We start from the raw sequence: 22852 nt of genomic DNA on the forward strand, positions 1-22852 counted from the left end.
GGAAACGCCGCATCACCGTGGCCAATTTGGCGCTCAAACCCCCAAATTTTGCTGAAGCAGCCATGGCGATGCAGCACTACCAGGGGCAAACCCAAAAGTGACATCATCGCTTGTGTGTGGATGCGTGCACACACAATCGCTGCTCCAGAAGAGCTGGATGGATTGGCGGGCAATTGCCCACCAAAACCATCCACCTGGCAACCCTAGGTGAAAAAGCACCTTGGGAAATGTAGTTTTCAGCTGGCAATGAATGATGTGAACAAGGGAAGCAGCCATTTCCTGCTCACTCAGATGAGCTATATAATGCGCCCCTTTTGAACCTCTACTGGAGCGACTTAAGGCTTCCGGGTGCACAGTTCCCTTGTATTTGCTGCCACTGGTTGCCTTCCAGCATGGTGTAGTGGTTTAGAGCGGTGGTTTGGAGCGGTGGACTCTGATCTGGAGAAGCGGGTTTGATTCCCCACTTCTCCACATGAGCGGCAGATGCTAATCTGGTGAACTGGATTTGTTTTCCCACTCCTGCACATGAAGCCAGCTGGATAACGTTGGGCTAGTCACAGCTCTCTTAGAGCTTTCTCAGCCCCACCTACCTCACAGGGTGTCCGTTGTGGGGAGGGGAAGAGAAGGTGATTGTAAGCTGGTTTGATTCTTCCTTAACTGGTAGAGAAAGTTGGCATATAAAAACCAACTCTTCTTCTTCTTCTTCTTCTTCTTCTTCTTCTTCTTCTTGCTGGCAAAAAGGAATGCGCCTTTGGAACGCTGAATGCTGAACGCTGAATGCTACAGTCATGCTTCCTCCATTAATCTGGCCCTGCCAAGAGGTAATCAATATTTTATTGCCCCCATTGTCTTTACGCAGCCCCAAATTGTGAGCCGGCGAAGGCTTTCTCTTTCGGCCACAAAATAACAAAGAAAGGTCAGGATCGAGATGTTCGTGAAATCTTCCTCTGCAGTCTGCTTCAGTGCATAATTATAATAGAGGTTGTGACACGGTTTATATCGGCAAGATTACATTTTGCTTCCACGTTCCAGCTGTTTCTCGCCGTAAATCCTCAACTGCAGTCGAGTCATGCTTAGAATACCCTCCCTTGCCAAGCTGCAGAGCCGGCTAGAACACGTAGGGTTTGCCAGCCTCCATCTGGGGCTTGGGGTTCTCTGGGAATTACAGCTGATCTCCAGACCACGAAGATTAGTTCTCCTAGAGAAAATGGCAGCTTCAGAGTCTAGACTATGGCATCTAGGGATGCCAGCTCTGGGTTGGGAAATATCTGGAGATTTTTGGGGCAGAGCTTGAGGAGAGTGGGGTTTGGGGAGGGGAGGGACTTCAATGGCATAGAGTCCAATTGCCACAGCAGCCATTTCCTCCAGGTGTCACCTGGAGATCAGTTGTAAAAGTGGGAGATCTCCACCCACCACCTGGAGGTTAAAAGGTAAAGGTAAAGGTCCCCTGTGCAAGCACCTGGTCATTCCTGACCCATGTGGTGACGTCACATCCCGATGTTTTCTAGGCAGACTTTGTTTTTATGGGGTGGTTTGCCAGTGCCTTCCCCAGTCATCTTCCCTTTACCCCCAGCAAGCTGGGTACTCATTTTACCGACCTCGGAAGGATGGAAAGCTAAGTCAACCTTGAGCCGGCTACCTAAAACCAACTTCCGTTGGGATCGAACTCAAGTCGTGAGCAGAGCTTTTGACTGCAGTGCTGCAGCTTACCACTCTGCGCCACAGGGCTCTTTTATGATAGTGTTATAGCACAGGGGTCGGCAAACTCATTAGTCAAAAGAGCCAAATATCAACAGTACAGCGATTGAGATTTCTTTTGAGAGCCAAATTTCTTAAACTTAAACTATATAGGTAGGTACACTGTTTATTAACTTAATAAACTTTAATTAAAGTTTTAAGTCTTAATTAAACTATAGGTACACTGAATAAAACTTGATATCATACTTAATAGTGATCTTATTTATTGATAAAAATTAAATTGTAAGTCCTTGCCATTTCCCCCTCCCCGCCTGGTCCTCGTCTGGAGGCCTGGTCAACCGCCATAAAAGCCTATTGGTAGACCTGGCCTCCGGCTGAGTCCCATTGGGAGGCCAGGTCTACCCATTGGCTTTCTTGGCAGTAAACCTGGCCTCCTGAGGCCCATAGAAGCCAATTGGTAGACCTGGCCTCTGAAGGGGGACTTTTCCCCCCTCCTTGGAGTCCAGGTCTACCGCCAAGAAAGCCAGTGGGTAGACATGGCCTCTGAGGAGGGAAAACAACGGGGGAATGGAGTCGGCGCCGCAGAAGATGGGGCGCCGCTGCCCAGCATTGCTGCCGGGGACACACTGCCAAAGGAATCCTGCCCTGCCCAACAGCTGATAGATGGCTGGGGCGGGCCAGGAACTGCCGAGCCGCCCACCCAGCAATTGCGCGGCTAGAGGGGATTGCCCAACCATTGCCCAACCATTGAGGGCAAGGGAAAGGGGGAAGCGGCCATTCTCCACAGCGGGGGGGGGGGGAGAGACAGTGCGCCCGCTCGCCTGCTCTCTTGCGCTCACTCTCTCTCTCTCTCAGGTGCGCCGGCTCCGCTGCCCGGCTGCCGGCGCGAACGGGCGCGAGAGCAGGGGCTCTGAACCAAGTTCGGAGAGCTGCACTCAACAGGCCAAAGAGCCGCATGCTCTTGGTTATAGTGATATGTTTCATGGACTTCACTTGTCACATATGGAGACTGTACCCTCTGACCTTGAGATTTTGTATAATGACTGATCTATTATGTGGTATTTGTATTGCATGTATGTGGGAGATTTTGTACGTATAATATTGAGTTGGTATATGTTTAGCATTATAGTTGTAGTAAGAATACATTTCGTAGAAATATCATCATTAAATGTGCAACTTTGATATGAAAACCTGGTAAAAATTACAACAGGTTGTTTTTGCTAAAATACAAGCCCTGGAGGTTGGCAACCACTGATTTTCAGTCTAGAGAAGCTCTTGAGATTGGCAAACACTTTTTTTCTCTAGGTCATTCCTGGAGGGTGGAAACAGAGGATTTTTCTCTGGGAACTGAGTTTTTTCCTCCTTAGGTTTGTCCGGGAGGGTAATAACAATAGAACTTATAACTTAGATTCTGCAACTTGATTTACATTGTAATAGGTTGTTTTTGCTATAACACCACCTGGAGGTTGGCAACCTCATTCAGCATTGATGGCCCCTTCTTTGACAGCCACGATCTGTTGACTCCACGGGGAGTTCAATTTCAGGGAGAGTTTCCAGGTCCCTCTTCGCCACCGGTGGGAGGTTTTTGGGGTGGAGCCTGAGGAGGCAGGGTTTGAGGAGGAGAAGGACTTCAATGTCACAGAGTCCAATTGCCAAAGTGGCCATTTGCTCGAGGGGAACTGATCTCTATCGGCTGGAGATCACTTGTAATAGCAAGAGATCTCCAGCTAGTACCTGGAGGTTGTTAATCCTAATTTCAGAGTTTGCACTATTGGCCTCAGTCAGCAGATTTCAGGCTTTCCTATGCATCATTCCAGCTATTTAACCTGGGAAGTTCATAGAATCATAGAGTTGGAAGGTACCACCAGGGTCATCTAGTCCAACCCCCTGCACAATGCATGAAATTCACAACTATCTCCCCCCCACACCCCCAGTGACCCCTACTCCATGCTCAGAAGATGCCCAAGATGCCCTCCCTCTCATCATCTGCTTAAGGTCATAGAATCAGCATTACTAACAGATTGCCATCTAACCTCTTCTTAAAAACCTCCAGGGAAGGAGAGCTCACCCCCTCCCGAGGAAGCCTGTTCCAGTGAGGAACCGCTCTAACTATCAGAAAATTATTCCTAAAGTCTATCAAGGGTCCCTGCCTGTCCATCTGCATCTCAGAACAGGCTGCCTTTCGCTCGCCCGTCGCTCAGCTTTACAAGTTGGATACCGGGTTTCTAGGCCGTCGGATGCAGTCGCGCCCAAAATCTTTGCAGTTAAGGCTGTGGGATAAGATTATGTAAATAGCCAGCAAGGAGTGGGATGGAATTGACGGTGTTGGCGGCTGAGGTCACCAAAGAAGGGCAAGGATCTCCTCTTAGATCGCTTTGAAGTCGCATTGCCCTCTGATTTCCTGGGGGTAAGGGCACCGGGGGTGCTGCCTGCCAGCCAAAGGGCCCCAAGGTCCCTCAGCATAGCCTGCTTCCATTTGCCCCCTCTAAACTTTCCTACAGTACCTCTCCCACCTATGCTGATGTAGCAGTTGAGGAGGCAAAAATGGACAGCCAGGCTCGAAAACTTGTGGATAAGGTTGGCAACTATCAGGCAGTGCCTGGAGTTCTCCTGGAACGGCAATTAGGCTTACCAGGTCCCTCAGCTCCACCAGCGGGAGCTTTTCGGGGGCGTGGCTTGGGGGGCGCTGGGCACTCACATCTGGCATGACATGTGTGCATCCCGCACACTGTGCCTATGCCACTTCTGGGTTTACCTGGAAGCGATGCAGATGCTCTAGCAATCTCCACTATGGTTTTCATAGAGTTTTGGCGGAGGTTGCTAGAACATCCGCATTGCTTGCAGGTAAACACCTTATGTATGGGTGTGAAAGCTGGACAGTGAAGAAAGCTGATAGGAAGAAAGTGGATTCCTTTGAAATGTGGCGTTGGAGGAGAGTGTTATGGATTCCGTGGACTGCCAAAAAAACAAATCAGTGGGTTATCGATCAAATCAAGCCTGAACTGACCCTAGAAGCTAAAACAGGGGTGGGGAACCTTTTTTTTTTTGCCAAGGGCCATAAAAAGTGACCAGCAGTGCAATCTTATGCAGGTCTACTCTAAAGCCTACTCAAGTCCAGTCAGTGGGGCTTACTCATTGGAAAGTGTCAGTAGGTTTGTCCTGCAGATGTCTAGGATCTTAACCTATTGGCAGCCTAATCATTTTGGCCCAGAGAAACTATGAAGTACACTTTTTTATTGAGAAATTTTACATGCTACCTGGAACTTGACTTGGATGGCCCAACCCAGCCTGATCTCATCAGATCTCAAAAGATAAGCAAGGTCAGCCCTGGTTAGTACTTGGATAGGAGACCACCAAGGAATACCAGAGTTGTTATGCAGAGAAAGGCAACGGCAACTCACCTTTGTTCATTTCTTGCCCGAGCCAGCAATACCGTGGATTGAATTTGCTCTATCCCTGAGCCACAGCCCCTCTCAAGCAGATGCTCTAACTCTGATCCTCAGCCCCTCTCAAGCAGATGCTCTACCCATGAGCCACAGCCCCTCTCAAGCAGATGCTCTACCTCTGAGCCACAGCCCCTCTCAAGCAGATGCTCTACCCCTGAGCCACAGCCCCTCTCAAGCAGATGCTCTACCTCTGATCCTCAGCCCCTCTCAAGCAGATGCTCTACCCATGAGCCACAGCCCCTCTCAAGCAGATGCTCTACCTCAGAGCCACAGCCCCTCTTAAGCAGATGCTCTAACTCTGATCCTCAACCCCTCTCAACCAGATGCTCTACCCCGGAGCCACAGCCCCTCTCAAGCAGATTGTCAGGCCGTTATCTCAGTTCCAGTGTTGCTTCTGACTCCTGGCTGAACCGTCCTGATCTCAAGGACGACGCCACATTCCTAAGCCTGGGAACGCTCTCCTGGGAAAGTGTGTCTGATGTTTATGCTTTGTAATCTCTCGCCGTTACCATGCTTTATATTGCCAACTAGCTAGCAAGGCACCCATAGCTGACATCTTACTCTATAAGCACTGTATTGCCTATTTGACCAGTAAAAGCCATCTGCTTGGATTCTAAGTGTCTCTGTGGTGATTTCTGGTTCTTTGGGTCAGGAGCTTACACAGATGCTCTACCTCAGAGCCACAGCCCCTCTCAAGCAGATGCTCTAACTCTGATCCTCAACCCCTCTCAAGCAGATGCTCTATCTCTGATCCTCAACCCCTCTCAAGCAGATGCTCTAACTCTGATCCTCAACCCCTCTCAAGCAGATGGTTTACCCCTGAACCACAGCCCCTGCCAAGCAGATGCTCTAACTCTGATCTAGGGCTATTGAAAAAAAATTGGTAAAATTCGGATTCGGCAAAATTTGGCCCGTTTTTATTTGGGAAATGTTGAAGTCCGAACTCCTCTGCTTCGGGTCCGTGCAATTCGGCATGAGGTCCGGAGTTCGGGGAAAAATTCGGCCGAATAAGGCCATTAAAATCACAACCGCACCTTTCCGTGGCTCTGGGGGGCATTTTTTGGGGTAGAGGTCCCAAACTTTCAGCTTAGCTTCAAAGGACCCTTATTGCAATATTCTCCAAGTTTTGTAAAGATTGGATCAGCGGGGGCTGAGATATGGGCCCCGAAAGGGGTCCCGCCTCCTTAATGTGCATTTGCAATTAGCAGAGCTTGCCGCCCACTCAAAGCTCCCAGCCCTGACAAACAGCTGAGCTGCCGGGAGCAAGGGCGGGGCAGGTGCGAAGAAGTTTGCAAACCATGAAAAGCAACACAACCATGCAAACCATCACGTTTGCAACCATGCAAAGCAACACCTGACGCCTGGGAGTTTGAAAACCATGGAAAGGGACAGAAGAAGTTTGCAAACCATGCAAAGCAACACAACCTTGCAAAGCAACTCCTTTGCAACCATGCAAAGCAACACTTGATGCCTGGGAGTTTGCAAACCATGGAAAGGGACAGAGGCATGCTAGCTAAGCATCAGGAGCAGGAGGGGGTGGAATTTCTCCTTTTGCATCGGACTCGGGACTAGGCAAATGCATTCTTTAAGTCACAATTTAAAAACAATTTTTGAGCAAGCATCAAAATAGACCTAACCGATCTTATGAATGAGGGAAAACCTGAGGACACACAACTGAAGCCCCCCCTCAAACCAGGGAGAGAGAGACTCGAGGGGGCACCCCCCCAGACAGAACAGGTGAAAGCCCCCTTTGGCTTCCCCCCACCCACAGAAACTGCTCCCTCCCCCCCACACACAGACTCTGCTCCCCCCCCACACACACAGGAGAAAAATTATAGATTAAAGCCCCCAAAGGGGTCTTACTGTGGATGTCTTCTGTTCCATCAGGAGGGACTGGGAGGACTGGATAATCCAATACGATTTCATTTAAGCACGGGAGGTTTTGCCTTGGATTTGCCGCTCTCGAGATGCACACAGGATTGGCTGATCCCATTAATCCCAAAAGGGAAAAGAGGGGGACCCCATATCTCAGGACCCCCTGACCCAATGTTTACAAAACATGGGGGGTCTCGCAAGAAGGGTCCTTTGAAGCTCCGCTGAAAGTTTGGGGTCTCTACCCCCAAAAATGCGCCCCCTGCAGCCACGGAAAGTAGCAAATGTGCACAAGCACCCCCCCACGGGGATTTCTCTCTCTCACACAAACAGATACTCTCTCTTTCTTTTCCCGGGAGGCGCAGCAGCTGGGCTCATGCACTCAATCGCTCAAACTGATTGGCCAGAAGAAGACCCAGCTTGGCCACCGATTGGCTGCAGGAGAATGCTGCTTACTAACTGACTGTTATGCTGCTGCGCCGAATTCTGAATTTGCCGAATTTATTCGCCGAACACCCCGAATTCGCTGAAGTCGGCTCCTTGTTTTCCCGCCTTGTTTGAGTTCGGTTACATCCGAACTAAAAACCACCGAATCAGGGGAAATTTGGTTGTTTTTCAGATCGGGACGAACTGAATTGACAGCCCTATTCTGATTCTCAACCCCTCTCAAGCAGATGCTCTACCCCTGAGCCACAGCCCCTCTCAAGCAGATGCTCTACCTCTGAGCCACAGCCCCTCTCAAGCAGATGCTCTACCTCAGAGCCACAGCCCCTCTCAAGCAAATGCTCTACCCCTGAGCCACACCCCCTCTCAAGCACATGCTCTAACTCTGATTCTCAACCCCTCAAGCAGATGCTCTAACTCTGATCCACAGCCCCTCTCAAGCAGATGCTCTAACTCTGATCCTCAACCCCTCTCAAGCAGATGGTCTACCCCTGAGCCACAGCCCCTCTCAAGCAGATGGTCTACCCCTGAGCCACAGCCCCTCTCAAGCAGATAGATGCTCTACCCCTGAGCCACAACCCCTCTCAAGCAGATGCTCTAACTCTGATCCTCTGCCCCTCTCAAGCAGATGCTCTACCCCTGAGCCACAGCCCCTCTCAAGCAGATGCTCTACCCCTGAACCACAGCCCCTGCCAAGCAGATACTCTACCCCTGAACCACAGCCCCTGCCAAGCAGATGCTCTACCCCTGATCCACAGCCCCTCTCAAGCAGATGCTCTACCCATGAGCCACAGCCCCTCTCAAGAAGATGCTCTAACTCTGATCCACAGCCCCTCTCAAGCGGATGCTCTAACTCTGATCCACAGCCCCTCTCAAGTAGATGCTCTGCCACTGAGCCACAAACTCTAAAAAGCAGATGCTCTGCCACTGACCCCCAGTTCGGGCCACCAGCTGGGGGATCAAGCAGGGAGGGGCTGTGCAGAGGTCTCTTGGCAGCCGTAGGGGAAGTGTGCACGCCAGCTAGCTGGGGGTTCAAGTGGGGAGGGGCCGTGAAGGAGGTTCTTGGCCGCCACGCGGGAAGCGTGCACCAGCTGGGGGTTCAAGCAGGGAGGGGCCATGCAGGAGGCTCTTGGCGGCTATGCGGGAAGCGTATGGCAGCTGGGGGTTCAAGCGGGGAGGGGCTGTGCAGGGGGCTCTTGGCAGCCGTAGGGGAAGCGTGCACGCCAGCTAGCCGGGGGTTCAAGTGGGGAAGGGCCATGCAGGAGGCTCTTGGCGGACATGCAGGAAGCATGCACGCCAGCCAGCCAGGGGTTGGAGCAGGGAGGGGCCGTGCAGGGGGCCCTTGGCTGCCACATGGGAAGAGTGCGCGCCAGCCAGCCGGGGGTTGAAGCGTGCAGGGGGCCCTCTGCAGGCAGGCCGCGGGCCAGATGACTAAACTGCGGCTATCGTATTTTGGTCATGCCATGAGATGACAAGAGTCACTGGAAAAGACAGTCATGCTAGGAAAAGTTGTGGGCAGCAGGAAAAGAGGAAGACCCAACAAGAGATGGATTGACTCAATAAAGGAAGCCACAGCCTTCAATTTGCAAGATCTGAGCAAGGCTGTCAAAGATAGGGCATTTTGGAGGACTTTCATTCATAGGGTTGCCATGAGTCGGAAGCGACTTGACGACACTTAACACACACACAAACCTGGAAGTGACGTGGCGTGGCGTGTGGGCATGCATGCATGCATTGCCCGCTGACCCTCAGCTGATCAACAGGCAGCCCGGTGGATTGGCGGGATTTTTCTCGCCACCACGGGCACTTGGCAACCCTAATGGCAACCTATCTCCAGAATACTGACATCTATTCCCCTGGAGGAAACAGCTGCTTTGGCGGGTGGGCTCTGTGGTGTCCCATCCCTACTGAGCTGTGTCCTCTTCCCACATTGTGCCCTTCCTAGGGCTGCCAATTGCCAGGTACTAGCTGGAGATCTCCTGCTGTTCCAACTGATCTCCAGCTGACAAAGATCAGTTCCCCTGGAGAAAATGGCCGCTTTGGCAATTGGACTCTATGGCATTGAAGTCCCTCCCCTCCCCAAACCTCCTCAGGCTCTGCCCCAAAAACCTTCTGTTGGTGGCGAAGGGGGACCTGGCAACCCTAGCCCTTCCCCATCTTCTCCTTCAGTTCATTTATTTACGGTCTTTTGACCAGCAAATAGACATTAAAATTGATCAATGCGAAGCCAGAATTACCATTTTGTGATGCTAACCAGAGCTCTCCACACTCGAGCGGCAACGTAACAAAACTTTGCCGCTGTGTAGGAAACGTTGACATCTTTATCCTCACGGAAATAATTCATAATAAAATAATCTTAGTGTCTAAAAACTCTGGTCGACAAGGGCAAAAGCAGCCTATTTCTGACATCCCGATAAAATTCACAATACAATAAAATATGGGTAATTGTCTCGACATCAGAGTTACAAGGGCACAGCCTAGACTCCAAAGGTAAATAAATGCTGGAATCTCCTGCTGAGCAAAGCCGATGGAAAGGCGTTAAAATTAGCTCTTGAAAAAGCTTGTCGAAATTTAGTAAAAGTAATGGATGTAAGATAAGGGGTTGAAGAGAATCCCTCCCAACTCTTTAATAATCTATATGGCCTTGGAAGAAGGGTCCTCTCATTCTGCAATTCGATCTCTATAAGTCGTTGACTAACCATATTTTTTGCTCTGTTCAAGCCCATTTCAATTTAATTGTCAGGGGCTAGGCCTATCGAGAGAAGTTTATGAATGATCCCTCTGCTCCAAGAGGACTGAGGGTTGTGTGTGTGTGTTAAGTGCCATCAAGTTGCTTCCGACTCATGGCAACCCAATGAATCCATGTCCTCCAAAACGTCCTATCCTTAACAGCCTTGCTCAGGTCTTGCAAATTGAGGGCCGTGGCTTCTCTTTATAGAGTCAATCCATCTCTTGTTGGGTCTTCCTCTTTTCCTGCCTCCCTCAACTTTTCCTAGCTTGACTGTCTTTTCCAGTGACTCTTCTCTTCTCATGACGTAGCCTCAGTTTAGTCATTTTAGCTTCTAGGGTCAGTTCAGGCTTGATTTGATCTGTAACCCACTGATTTGTTTTTTTTGGCAGTCCACAGTATCCGTAACACTCTCCTCCAACCCCACATTTCAAAGGGACTGAGAGTTAGATGACAAAAAGTAGGGCATAAGGCCGACAGGCTGAAGATGAATTTTTAACCAGGGCTCCACCCTCAAATCTGCAGGAATTTACCAGTCCTGAGCAGTGCCGGATATACGTATAAGCTAAACAAGTTATAGCTTAGGGCCCCACTCTCTTGCCCCCAACCCCCCAAATGTAAAGGAAATAATAATTATTTCACTATTAATATACTTCTTCTTAATTGTATTTCAGTTCAACAATTACTTTGATAAAATACATATTTTGTTATGTGCAAATGGCTTTAGATACCTATTAGGTCCATAAATTACCATATAGCATATATTCAACACAAAAAACAGCGACAATTTATTGTTGACAAAGGACAGCTGGACATATAAAGGGCCCCATTGCCTTCAATAGCTTAGGGCCTCATCAAACCTAAATCCGGCCCTGGTGTCTCTCTCTCTCTCTCTGTGTAGGGTTGCCAAATCCAACTTGGAAAATTCCTGGAGATTAGGGTTACTAGGTCCCCCTTTGCCACTGGCGGGAGGTTTTTGGGGCAGAGCCTGAGGAGGGTGGGGTTTGAGGAGGGACTTCAATGCCATAGACTCCAATGGCCAAAGCGGCCATTTTCTCCAGGTGAACTGATCTTGGCTGGAGATCAGTTGTAATAGCGGGAGATCTCCAGTTAGTACCTAGAGGCTGGCAACCCTACTGGAGATTTGGGCGTGGAGCTTGGGGAAGGCAGGGTTTAGGGAGGGAAGGGATCTCAGCGGGATATACTGCCCTAGAGTCCACCCTCCAAAGCTGCCATTTCCTGCAGAGGAACTGATCTCTGTAGTGTGGAGATCAGTTGTAATCTTGGGAGATCTCCAGGCCCCACCTGGAAGCTGGCAACTCTACAATGAGCGTGGTGTAGTGGTTAAGAGCAGTGGTCTGGAGCGGTGGACTCTAATCTGGAGATCCGGGATTGTTTCCTCACTCCTCCACATGACCAGCAGATTCCAATCTGGAGAACTGAGTTGGTTTCCCCACTCTTCCACATGAAGCCAGCTGGGTGACCAGCCCCACCTACCTCACAGGGTGTTTGCTGTGGGGAGGGGAAGGTGATTGTAAGTTGGTTTGAATTTTCCTTAAGTGGCAGAAAAAGTCAGCATATAAAAACCAACTCTTTCTTCTTCTTCTTGAACACATGAAGCTGCCTTATACTGAATCAGACGCTTGGTCCATAAAAGTCAATATTGTCTACTCAGTCTGGCAGCGGCTTTCCAGGGTCTCAGGCAGAGGTCTTTCACATCACCTGTTTCCCTAGTCCCTTTAACTGGAGATGCCGGTGATTGAACCTGGGACCTTCTGCATGCCAAGCAGATGCTCTACCATTGAGCCACACCCCCTCCCCCCAAAAAACAACTCTTCTTCTTCTTCTTCCTCTTCTTGGCCTACAGTCCACTGGAGGAATATTTTTTTAATGGGTGGAGGAAGAGAGCAGGATCTTCCCCCTCTGTGTATCCACCCAACATGTTTCATTAATAAAACTCTGACAAACCTCAGCTGCTCGACGAAATTCATCAGTCCCTTTAGCGCAGCATCACATCCCATTTCACACCTGAATTAAAGTCGTGCTTTTGTTTGGGAGATTGATGGATCTCCCATGCTGTGCAAGCATTCTGGCACCCATGGAATGGCAAATGCTCCAGCTAATTGTGCCCAAAGTCTATTTGGTTTTCAGGCCTGCACTAAAATTATCCTTCTTTGCAGGTCACCAAACAAAGGAGGGGAAGGAAAAGTAGGGAACACCGAAGCGCTTAGGCTGGTCTTTAGGTCATGAGCCCCTGACAGTAGGACTTACGAGTGACCATTAACCAGTAAACGTATTCTTATTATTGCTCCGAGAGCCGTGACACCCTCCTTCGCTTCCTTTCCCCCTGCAAGAACCAGAATTCTTTATGTGAAATGATCTGGAAGCTCTCACATTAGATGCAATTCTGTGGGTATCGTATCCTTCTAATACTGCAGGTCTAATTCTGGTCACAGCCAGAGGCTGTAGAGCATATGCGCCAGCCACCTGGTGCGAGAGTGAAACCATCTTGTGGCTTTGATAGTAGTAATTTTTATTGTTAATTAGGCATACGGTAAAACAAAAAATAGGGAGCCGCAAAGTTAACAAATTTCTCTCCCTATGTGCTTGCGATTATGCCTTGAAACCGAGCAAAGGATACACGGCTTTAACTTTATGTGTCAACTGGCGCCATCCATAATACCAGAAGGCTGCAGATTCCATTGAACATGTGAGCTAGAAGTCTCTAGCACACATGAGCTAGAAGTCTCCAAGTGATTAGAATCCAGATCAAAAGCATCTACATCAGGAAGGTACAAGTCAAATAAATCTGACGGCTATTTTCAGATTATTTTATTTTTACCAACTCCTGAGCGTTCTTTCACTACATTCACTTAAGGTTGCCAGGCTTTCTTCTGGCATCCCCGGAAGCTTTTGGGGACGGGGCGTGGAGAGCATCACATCGATGTCACTTCCAGATGAAAACCTGGAAGTGATGTCTCCACATCGAGCAACACTCCAGATACCCCCCTGAATCTCCATGGTTAATATCATACAGACTGAGAGAATTCCTAGAGAATTGCTCAAGGCGCTGATATTATGCACTCGCAGTCATCAGCAGCATAGGAGGTGATGGGCATCTTCTCTTGGGCCTGCACCTAGGGTTGCCAGGTACCCCCGCCTCTGGCAGGAGGTTTTTGGGGTGGAGCTGAGGCAGGGTTTGTGTGCACGCGGCCACGCCGACGCGATCGCATCACTTCTGGTTTACACCCAGAAGTGCCGCATCACAACGGGCCTTTGATGAGTTTGACGAGTGAAAGGCCCGTTGCAATGCATTTACAGCTGAGTCTGAGTGGTTAAAGACCCATTGCGATGTGGCACTTCTGGGTGTAAATGCTTTGTGACACGATCGCTTTGGCGCGGCCACATGTACATGCGTACCCCTCTTCCGAGCTGGGCAACGGATTGGCAGGCAATTGCCCACCAATTTAAGCGACCAGGCAACCTTGCCTGCACCTCACCAACCAATGTTAACACATGGGGCTTGGCTTGGTCCCAGTTGGTGGTGGCAGGGACCCAGAAGATGACAGGAGTATCTTGTTTGTGCTGTGGCCCTGCCCCTTTCATACTTTATGTCGTCTAGGAATTTTTTTGGACTTATGAGTGGGCCCTAAAGGCTGCATATCCTTGGTTTAAAGTAAGAAAACCAGATGATTCCTCTCCACAATGTCTAGCAAAGGAGCTTGAACTCTGTGTTAAGAAAAGGGGTCATTGGGAGATAGGGTTGCCAGATCCCTGCTGGGGGTGGGGGATCCCCTACTTTGGGCCCCCTCCCCCCACTGCCATTCAGCCAGCCAGTGGGGGTTCTTACCAGGTGCAAATTGAGGCTTGGTCTTGACGCTGATGGCATGTTGACATCACTTCTGGGAGTGACATCATCATGCTGCCAATGATGTAGGAGGCGCTCTGGTATTTGGGTAAAACTCTATGGTGAAAAAGCTTCTACCATAGAGTTTTTGCCCAAATATCAGAGTGTCTCCCATGTCGTCGGTGATGTGATGACATCACTTCTGGATAAGGTTGCCAGGTCCCTCTTCAACACTGGTGGGAGGTTTTTGGGGCGGAGCCTGAGGAGGGTGGGGTTTGGGGAGGGGAGGGACTTCAATGCCGTACAGTCCATTTGCCAAAGCGGCCATTTTCTCCAGGTGAACCGATCTCTATTGGCTGGAGATCAGTTGTAATGGCGGGAGATCTCCAGCTAGTACTTGGAGGTTGGAAACCCTACTTCTGCAAGTGACATCAACATCCCGATGGTACCAAGGCCTAGGCCTCAATTTGCAACTGGTAAGACCCCTCCACACCCCTGCCGGTTGCCAGGGGGTACCTGGCAACCCTAGGGAGAGAACATAATTTGATTCATAAGATCTCAATTGCTGGCATGTCCAATGAGAACGGAAGGGAGTTGTAAAAGGAATGATCTTTGCTGGAGAATTTGGAAAACTGGCTGGGGTTCCCAACCTCCAGGTGGTGCCTGGAGATCTCCTAGAATTACAACTGGTCTCCAGACTACAGAGATCAGTTCCCCTGGAGAACATGGCTGATTTGGAGGACAGAATCAATGGCACTATACCCTGCTGAGGTCCCTACCCAAACCTCACCCTCCTCAGGCTCCACCCCAAATCTCCAACCTTGAGTTGGCAACCCAGAAAAGAGCCAGTGTGGTGTAGTGGTTAAGAGCAGTGGTTTGGAGTGGTGGACTCTGATCTGGAGAACCGGGTTTGATTCCCCCACTCCTCCACATGAGCGGCAGACTCTAGTCTGGTAAACTGGATTTGTTTCCCCACTCCTACACACGAAGCCAGCTGGGTGACCTTGGGCTAGTAGTCACACTCTTTCAGCCCTACCTACCTCATAGGGTGTCTGTTGTGGGGAGGGGAAGGGAAGGTGATTGTAAGCTGGTTTGAGTCTCCCTTAAATGCTATAGAAAAAGTCGGCATATAAAAAACAATTCTTCTTCTTCTTCTTCTCCTTCTTCTAAAAACGACTTCCAATCCGAACAGACAGAACTGGGCTGGCTTCTCATCGGTTGTAGTAAAAATACTCAATAAAAAAGCAATTCCCCATCTCATGTGATTTCAACATTATGTAATCTTAGTTTATGCAAAATATTGATTGCAGGGATTTTAGCTCAATTATTTTCTCATCGCCATGTTTCTAGGCACATGCCCTGCATTAAGTTATCGATCCTTTTTTACTACTGCATATCCCAGCATACCATAAGGCTGCTGGGCTAGCCACGGAAGGCATTTCATGGAGCCTCTCCCCATCTCTTTGCTGTTTACAAACCAGAGAAGTACTGGAGGAGCTCAGAAGATGCCCAGATTAACCATTAATGTTCGTGGGTAAAATGTGTAGGAAGCCAATGGGAACGGTCAGAGAAACCTACCGATCGCTGGTGTATCTTCAAAACCGGTATCTTAGCCTTCAGGAAGTGATACAATTTCATCCTTATTGTTATTCGCTCTTAGAGAAGGTGAGGAACTCTGGTTCTTCTACATCCAGAGGGATCTACACTATATGTTGGTGATGGGTGTGTATTTTACGTTTTAAAGGATAATGGGGTAGGGGTGATTGGGATCAGGGCCATGGGTTGCCAGGTCCCTCTTTGCCACCGGTGGGAGGTTTTGTTTGGGTGGAGCCTGAGGAGGGTGGGGTTTGAGGAGGAAAGGGACTTCAGTGCCATAGAGTCCAATTGCCAAAGTGGGCATTTTCTCTAGGGAAACTGATCTCTATCGGCTGGAGATCAGTTGTAATAGCAGGAGATCTCCAGCTGATGCCTGGAGGTTGTCAACCCTAGCCATGATGACTCTCATCATACATGCTATTTCTTTAATAGAAACCACCACCCTTAGCTGCTGCTAGCCATGGTAGGGGAAAACAAGTCATGCTTCTGCACATAACAATTCTTCTGGGGCTGTTGAAGAACCTCTCCAGTCACCAAGGGGAGGGACGGAGGTGCACAACTGATCAGATGGCATTGGGGAGTCTGGACAGTCCAACTCTGGGTAAATTTGTGGAGATTTGGGGGAGTCCCTGTGGTGGGTGGAGTTTAGGAAGGGGAGAGAGCTCAGTAGGGATGTGATGTCTCTCTAGGACCTTCATTTCTCATAGCTCTATTGTATACCATAGAGTCTACCCTCTGAAGCTGCCATTTCTTCCACAAGAGCTGATCTCTAGAGCCTTGAGGTTGGTAATCCTAGGAAGCAGGCTTGATTGGAAACAAAGCGGGGTCCACCTGTGAGGGGAAGCTGCCAGTTTGCTTGGCCTCTCTCCTTCCACATCTTCAGAGGCAAGGCATCAGGTGTGTGACCACCAGGGAGGAAATGGCACATCTGGATGCTTTCAAGGTTTTCTAGCATAGAGTTGCCTGGTCCTAGGTTTGCCCGGTCCCACTTTGCCATCGGCGGGAGGTTTTTGGGGTGGAGCCTGAAAAGGGCAGGGTTTGGGGAGGGACTTCAACGTTATAGAGTCCAATGGCAAAGCGGCCATTTTCTCCTGGTGATCTGATCTCTATTGGCTGGAGATCAGTTGTAATAGCAGGAGATCTCCAGCTATTACCTGGAGGTTGGCAACCCTACCTGGTCCCCCCTCACCATTGGTGGGAGTTTCATTGTGACGGGGCTGTGTGTGTGTGTGATTGGCGCAATGACATCACTTCCGGAGTAAACCCGGAAGTGACGGGGATGCTCTAGCACAATCCTCCAAATGTCTATGGAAACCATAGAGGTTTTGGAGGAATGAGCTAGAGCAGCCCCATCACTTCCTGGTTTACCCCAGAAGTGATGTTGATGGCCCCCCTTTAGCTGGCCTGCTTCCGCCCACCGGCCAGATGAGGGGTGGCGGGCAGCCCCTTTAATTGGCGGGCAATTGCCTGCCATTACCTGGTATCTGGCAACCCTACCCTATCACCACTGAAAGGAGAGGAAGGAAGGACAGAGGCAGCAGGAAATCTAGGGGTGGAAATCTGGAAGTGGAGGTGGGAGAAGGTCAGGTTCGATTTGAGTCAGAAGGGCTGTAGTTGTGACCTCCAACAAAGTCCTAATGAAAAGTAACTCTGCTGGCATTTTAAGGACAATTTCACTTTTATTTTGCAAGGGAATGTGGGGAACTTTATATATCTTTAGCATATTAGTGTTACTGTAATTTTCCCTGTTGGGATTAGTTTTACACAATCTCCAGGTGGTGGCTGGAGATCTCCCAAAATTACAACTGATTGCCAGCCGATAGAGATCAGTTCACCTGGAGAAAATGGCTACTCTGGCCATTGGACTCTACGGCAGTGAAGTCCCTTCCCAACCCCACCCTCCTCAGGCTCCGCCCCAAAAACTTCCCGACAGTGGCAAAGAGGGACCTGGCAACCCTACACCCACCCGTAGCCTACTTTTTGATGACTGGACTATCATTGTAGTCAAACCACTCCCTCTCTTCCCCCATGCCCTGAAGACGAGTTGTTTCATTTTTTTATTTTTATTTTTAAAAATGGCACCACACTATCGATATGGAGGTTTTTAAGAGGAGGCTAGATGACTGTCAGCAATGCTGATTCTATGACCTTAATCAGTTGATGAGAGGGAGAGCATCTTGGCCATCTTGGCATAGAGTAGGGGTCCCTGTGGGTGTGGGGGGAAGGTAGTTGTGAATTTCCTGCATTGTGCAGGGGGTTGAACTGGATGACCCTGGTGGTCCCTTCCAACTCTATGATTCTATAACGGGATATCATAGAATCATAGAGTTGGAAGGGACCACCAGGGTCATCCTGCACCATGCAGGAAATTCACAGGGACAGCAGCAGGCTCTACGAATTTCCAGCTTCCCAGCCTGGTATTTTGCTGCCACCTTGGATAATGCCGGCGGTAGGCCCTAGGGAGCCGAGAACAGCAATAGCTCTCAGCCGGCTGCTCCCAGCCGGCTGGAGCTGTTTCTCTCTCCCTCCTGCTTTTATGTCTGTAGGTTTAATTAAACCACCAATGGATAAAGGGCAAACTCAATTGCCATGTGCGGCGTGAATTGCCTCCCGGGCTGTTAAATGTGGGCTTCCTCCGGGTGCTCTTTTAACCCCGCTCAGCTCCCCTAACCGTGAACTCAATATTATGCGCAGCAAACCTATTAGCATTATTACCAGGGTGTTTGCTGACGGGCCCGTAATTCATCCGGCAGGTTAGAACAGAGTCTTCCAATTCTCGGTGCCGTTTATGTTTGGCAGTTAACACACACAAAAAAATGTAGATGAAATGCATATCCTGTAAATATACAAATCACATTAGCCTGATGAGATTTTAAAGGCTGATCTGGGGTGAAATTTCATTAGCCGCGACTGCAGCTGAAAGGGAGAGACTTGCAAAGACTTGTTCTCTGCGGCTCCAGAGGACCAGACTAGATCTAGTGAGCTTAAGTTACCAGAGGGGAGATTTCACTTAAAGCCTAGGCTTGACTAGAGGACAAAAACCGAGGGGTCGCAGTGTGAAACACAAACCACAAACGCAATACACCTTTGATATGGGCACCCAGCAGAAAACCATTTTTAACAAAGTAATCACATTTAAACATTTGGTATAAGCAAAAATGCTTAAAGCTATAGGATTAATGGAACTTGCTTGAGATGTATTTCTCTGCTAATTCTTTGGTCAAGCCTCGAACGTTAGCCAAACTGACAGGCATCATTGACATAACATTGTATTGAGAACATTTGGTTTGAAAGTGTAATCAGAATTTACTGTTGAACCCATGAACACATGAAGCTGCCTTATACTGAATCAGACCCTTGGTCCATCAAAGTCAGTATTGTCTACTCTGACCAGCAGCAGCTCTCCAGGGTCTCAGGCGGAGGTCTTTCTCATCACCTACTTGCCTTTAACTGGAGATGCCAGGGATTGAATCTGGGACCTTCTGCATGGCAGGCGGATGCTCTACCACTGATCACAGCCCCTCCCAACACATGAAGCTGCCTTAAAACTGAATCAGACCCTTGGTCCATCAAACTCAGTCTTGTCTGAGAGCCAGCGTGGTGTAGTGGTTAAGAGAAGTGGTTTGGAGTGGTGGAGTCTGATCTGGAGAACCGGGTTTGATTCCCCACTCCTCCACATGAGCGGCGGAGGCTAATCTGGTGAACCAGGTTGGTTTCCCCACTGGGTGACCTTGGGCAAGTCACACACTCTCAGCCTCACTCACCTCACAGGGTGTCTGTTGTGGGGAGGGGAAGGGAAGGCGATTGTAAGCCTGTTTGAGTCTCCCTTAAGTGGTAGAGGAAGTTGGCATATAAAAACCAACTCTTCTTCTTCTACTGAGACTGGCAGCAGCTCTCCAGGGTCTCAGGGAGAGGTCTTTCTTATCACCTACTTGCCTGGTCCCTGTAACTGGAGATGCTGGCAATTGAACCTAGGACCTTCTGCATGCCAAGCAGATGCTCTACCACTGAGCCACAGCATCTCCACTGTGAGGAACCGGTGCTCGAGGGTCTTTAGGGTTGTGACATGAGGGTGATAAGTGAACATACAATGTAGTGGTCTCTGGTTAGGGCATACAGTTCCAGTTTAGAGGGCACAGGAAAACAACGTCAAACAAACGTAATAAATATGCAAATCATGCTGTCAACATTGTAACTGGAGGTTACCTAAAGGCCTCATTTTAAGCATAAAAGTCACCCCCACCGAGAACAGCCGATTACTCTCACAGAACATGCTAAGGGCGATTATGGGATGTCTGTTCCAGTATGCATGTGTCATGTATTCAGAATGATGTCATGCGATGTCAACTTGTCCGTAACCAATGATGTTCTGTTCTGTAGTATGCCTAATCAATCTGTAGAGTATATAAGCTGAAGACCAACTGATGCTCGGGGCTACTTTTGCGATGACGCAGCAGTTAGCCTATTTTGTGCACAAAATAAACTTTGTTCGTTCCGCACGTGGCGTTTCTTCATTGACCTACAAGTGGCGCCGTGCCATAAGAACCCGTTACCCAAAACTGGCGGTAACACCTTGATAAAAAACCCACATCAACCATTATTTACTGCACTGAAGACTGAATTAGTAACAAACAGACGTCTACCAGAATTATAAAATGTGGCCAAATAGTAAATAGCCAGCACAGTCAATGTAAGCTCTTGCTAAATTTGTGCTCCTGCTTGTTCTTGGGCGGGAAGATTAAAGGTGCAAAAACATATATCAGTTTTGTGCTGCTTCCTTTGCCCTATGCGAGTTCTCTTTCGGAACAAATGTTTGCAGGAGATTTTGGGGGCGTTAGTTAAATCAATAACTTTTTCCCCATTCCATCTTTCCTAATTAATATTTGCACAGCTGGGCCAGTTTCCTCTTGATTCTTTCTTTAAACTCTGATACACAGAAGTATGACACATTCACATTCAATAGCAATTTTCTCAAGAACCCCGACACTTATTTTTCGGAAATTTAATAAGGAACGGTCCTAGTGCCGACTCTATGTTTGGCAAACGAAACAATTATAACCTCGAATAACATTTGTATGGATAATTCTTGAATGCCTGCACCTCTCTCTATCTCTCTGAAATTTTGCAGGGATCTTACGCAGGATCATTCCTTATCAGTTTCATGCAACTTAGCCACAAAACTGTGCAGGATTTAATCTATTTGGATGAAATTTATTAGGCAGTGCTCCCTTATCAAGGGCTTCCAATCCCTGCACATCTCCTTTGATTTTGAGAAGAAATTAAAAATAAGTAGGGGTGTGCCTATCGATAAACCCGAACCTAAAATAAATCCGAAATTAGCCATTTTGGCAATATTTGGGTTTTGGTTTTACCAGATACCAAAACCTGGGTATAAAGCTGAAGCCAGGTAGCCGATTGCCGAATCAGCCAAATAGGTTTTGGTATCCAGTAAAACCAAAACCCAAATATTGCGGTCCATAAGTTAGGAATACGGTTGCCAGGCCCCCCTGGCGGGGTCTAGAAGGGTAGAGTTGTCAGATCCAGGTTGAGAAACTCCTGGAGATTTGCAGATGGGGCCTGGGGAGGACAGGGACCTCAGTGGGGTTACAATGCTGTACAGGTCATCCTCCAAAGCACCCAACCTGATGAAGAGTTCTGATGAGTTCGAAAACATGCACAGTGTTTTGTTTCAATGTGGCTGCCCACAGTGCTTGCCACTGCTCGGAGTGGTTGTTGGAGAAAAATATTTCAAACACTCGTCACTGAGATGTGAGAATGAGTAGCTCTAGGAATCGCCAAAATCTCTATGGTTTTGCAGTAGAGTTTCTGCTGTTTCCTAGACCTACCCATTCTCCCTTCCAGGTTGCACCTGGAACTGACGTAGTTATGTCGGTGGTGTCGCTGACATCACCCCCCCATGTCCCTGCCCCCCCCAACCCTCCTGTAAATTGCCAGGTTTGGCCTGGCAAGCCTAAGTATTACACAGATTTTTGTTCTTGTTTGGGTCTTAAATCCCAGCCCTGTGTGAGGAAAGCATCCTGGTCCAGATTTCATAGGCCTAAGGATCCGTTAGAAAAGACTAGAAAAGACAATCATGCTAGGAAAAGTTGAAGGCAGCAGAAAAAGAGGAAGACCCAATAAGAGATGGATGGACTCAATAAAGGAAGCCACAGCCCTCAGTTTGCAAGACCCAAGCAAGGCTGTTAAAGATAAGACATTTTGGAGGACATTGATTCATAGGGTCGCCATGAGTCGGAGGCGACTTGACTGCACTTAACACACAAGGATCCATTGGAGATTGGGTTGCCAGGTCCCTCTTCGCCATCGGTGGGAGGCTTTTAGGGTGGAGCCTGAGGAGGGTGGAGTTTGGGGAGAGGAGGGACTTCAATGCCCTAGAGTCCAATTGCCAAAGCGGCCATTTTCTCCAGGAGAACTGATTTCTATCAGCTGGAGACCTGCGTGGTGTAGTGGTTAAGAGCGGTGGTTTGGAGCGGTGGAGTCTGATCTGGGGAACCGGGTTTGTTTCCCCACTCCTACACATGAAGCCAGCTGGGTGACCATGGGCTAGTCACAGCTCTCAGCCCCACCTACCTCACAGTGTGTCTGTTGTGGGGAGAGGAAGGGAAGGTGATTGTAAGCCGGTTTGATTCTTCCTGAAGTGGTAGAGAAAGTCGGCATATAAAAACCAACTCTTCTTCTTCTTCTTGTAATAGCAGGAGATCTTCAGCTAGTACCTGGAAGTTGGCAACCCTAATTGGAGAGGTTTTAGCCGACACGTAGACTGCCTTTGGATACCAGCGTGGTCTTATTATTCTGTTCCTGTTAGCCTCAAAAGAAGGTTCACTGTAGGCTTAAGAACACCTGCTTTAGTGTTATTTTGTTTTTGACTCCTTCAGTAGCGTCTCCCCATACTGGTTTGTATTGTTCGACTGAGCTGTAGGCAGTGATGAATTGTGTGCTGTGCTCTGGGTGGTATCTAGAGATACGAAGGCACGCATAGGTTTGTTTAGTGGTCAGCAAGTTTCTAGATGGTATGCAAAGAAATAAACGACAGACGAGTGGATAAATGTGAGGGAGGGAGGGAAAGAAACGGTCAAGAGCTGAGCCAGAATATAATCCCGCAGCAGAAAAGGGAAAAGGGCAGTGAGGCAGAAGAACAGTCTGGCATCGCTGAGGAGAGGGGGTGAGACACAGAAGTAGAAGGGGCTGGAAATAATTGGA

The sequence above is a fragment of the Euleptes europaea genome, chromosome 4 (assembly GCF_029931775.1).
Source record: "Euleptes europaea isolate rEulEur1 chromosome 4, rEulEur1.hap1, whole genome shotgun sequence".
Lineage (NCBI taxonomy): Eukaryota > Metazoa > Chordata > Lepidosauria > Squamata > Sphaerodactylidae > Euleptes > Euleptes europaea.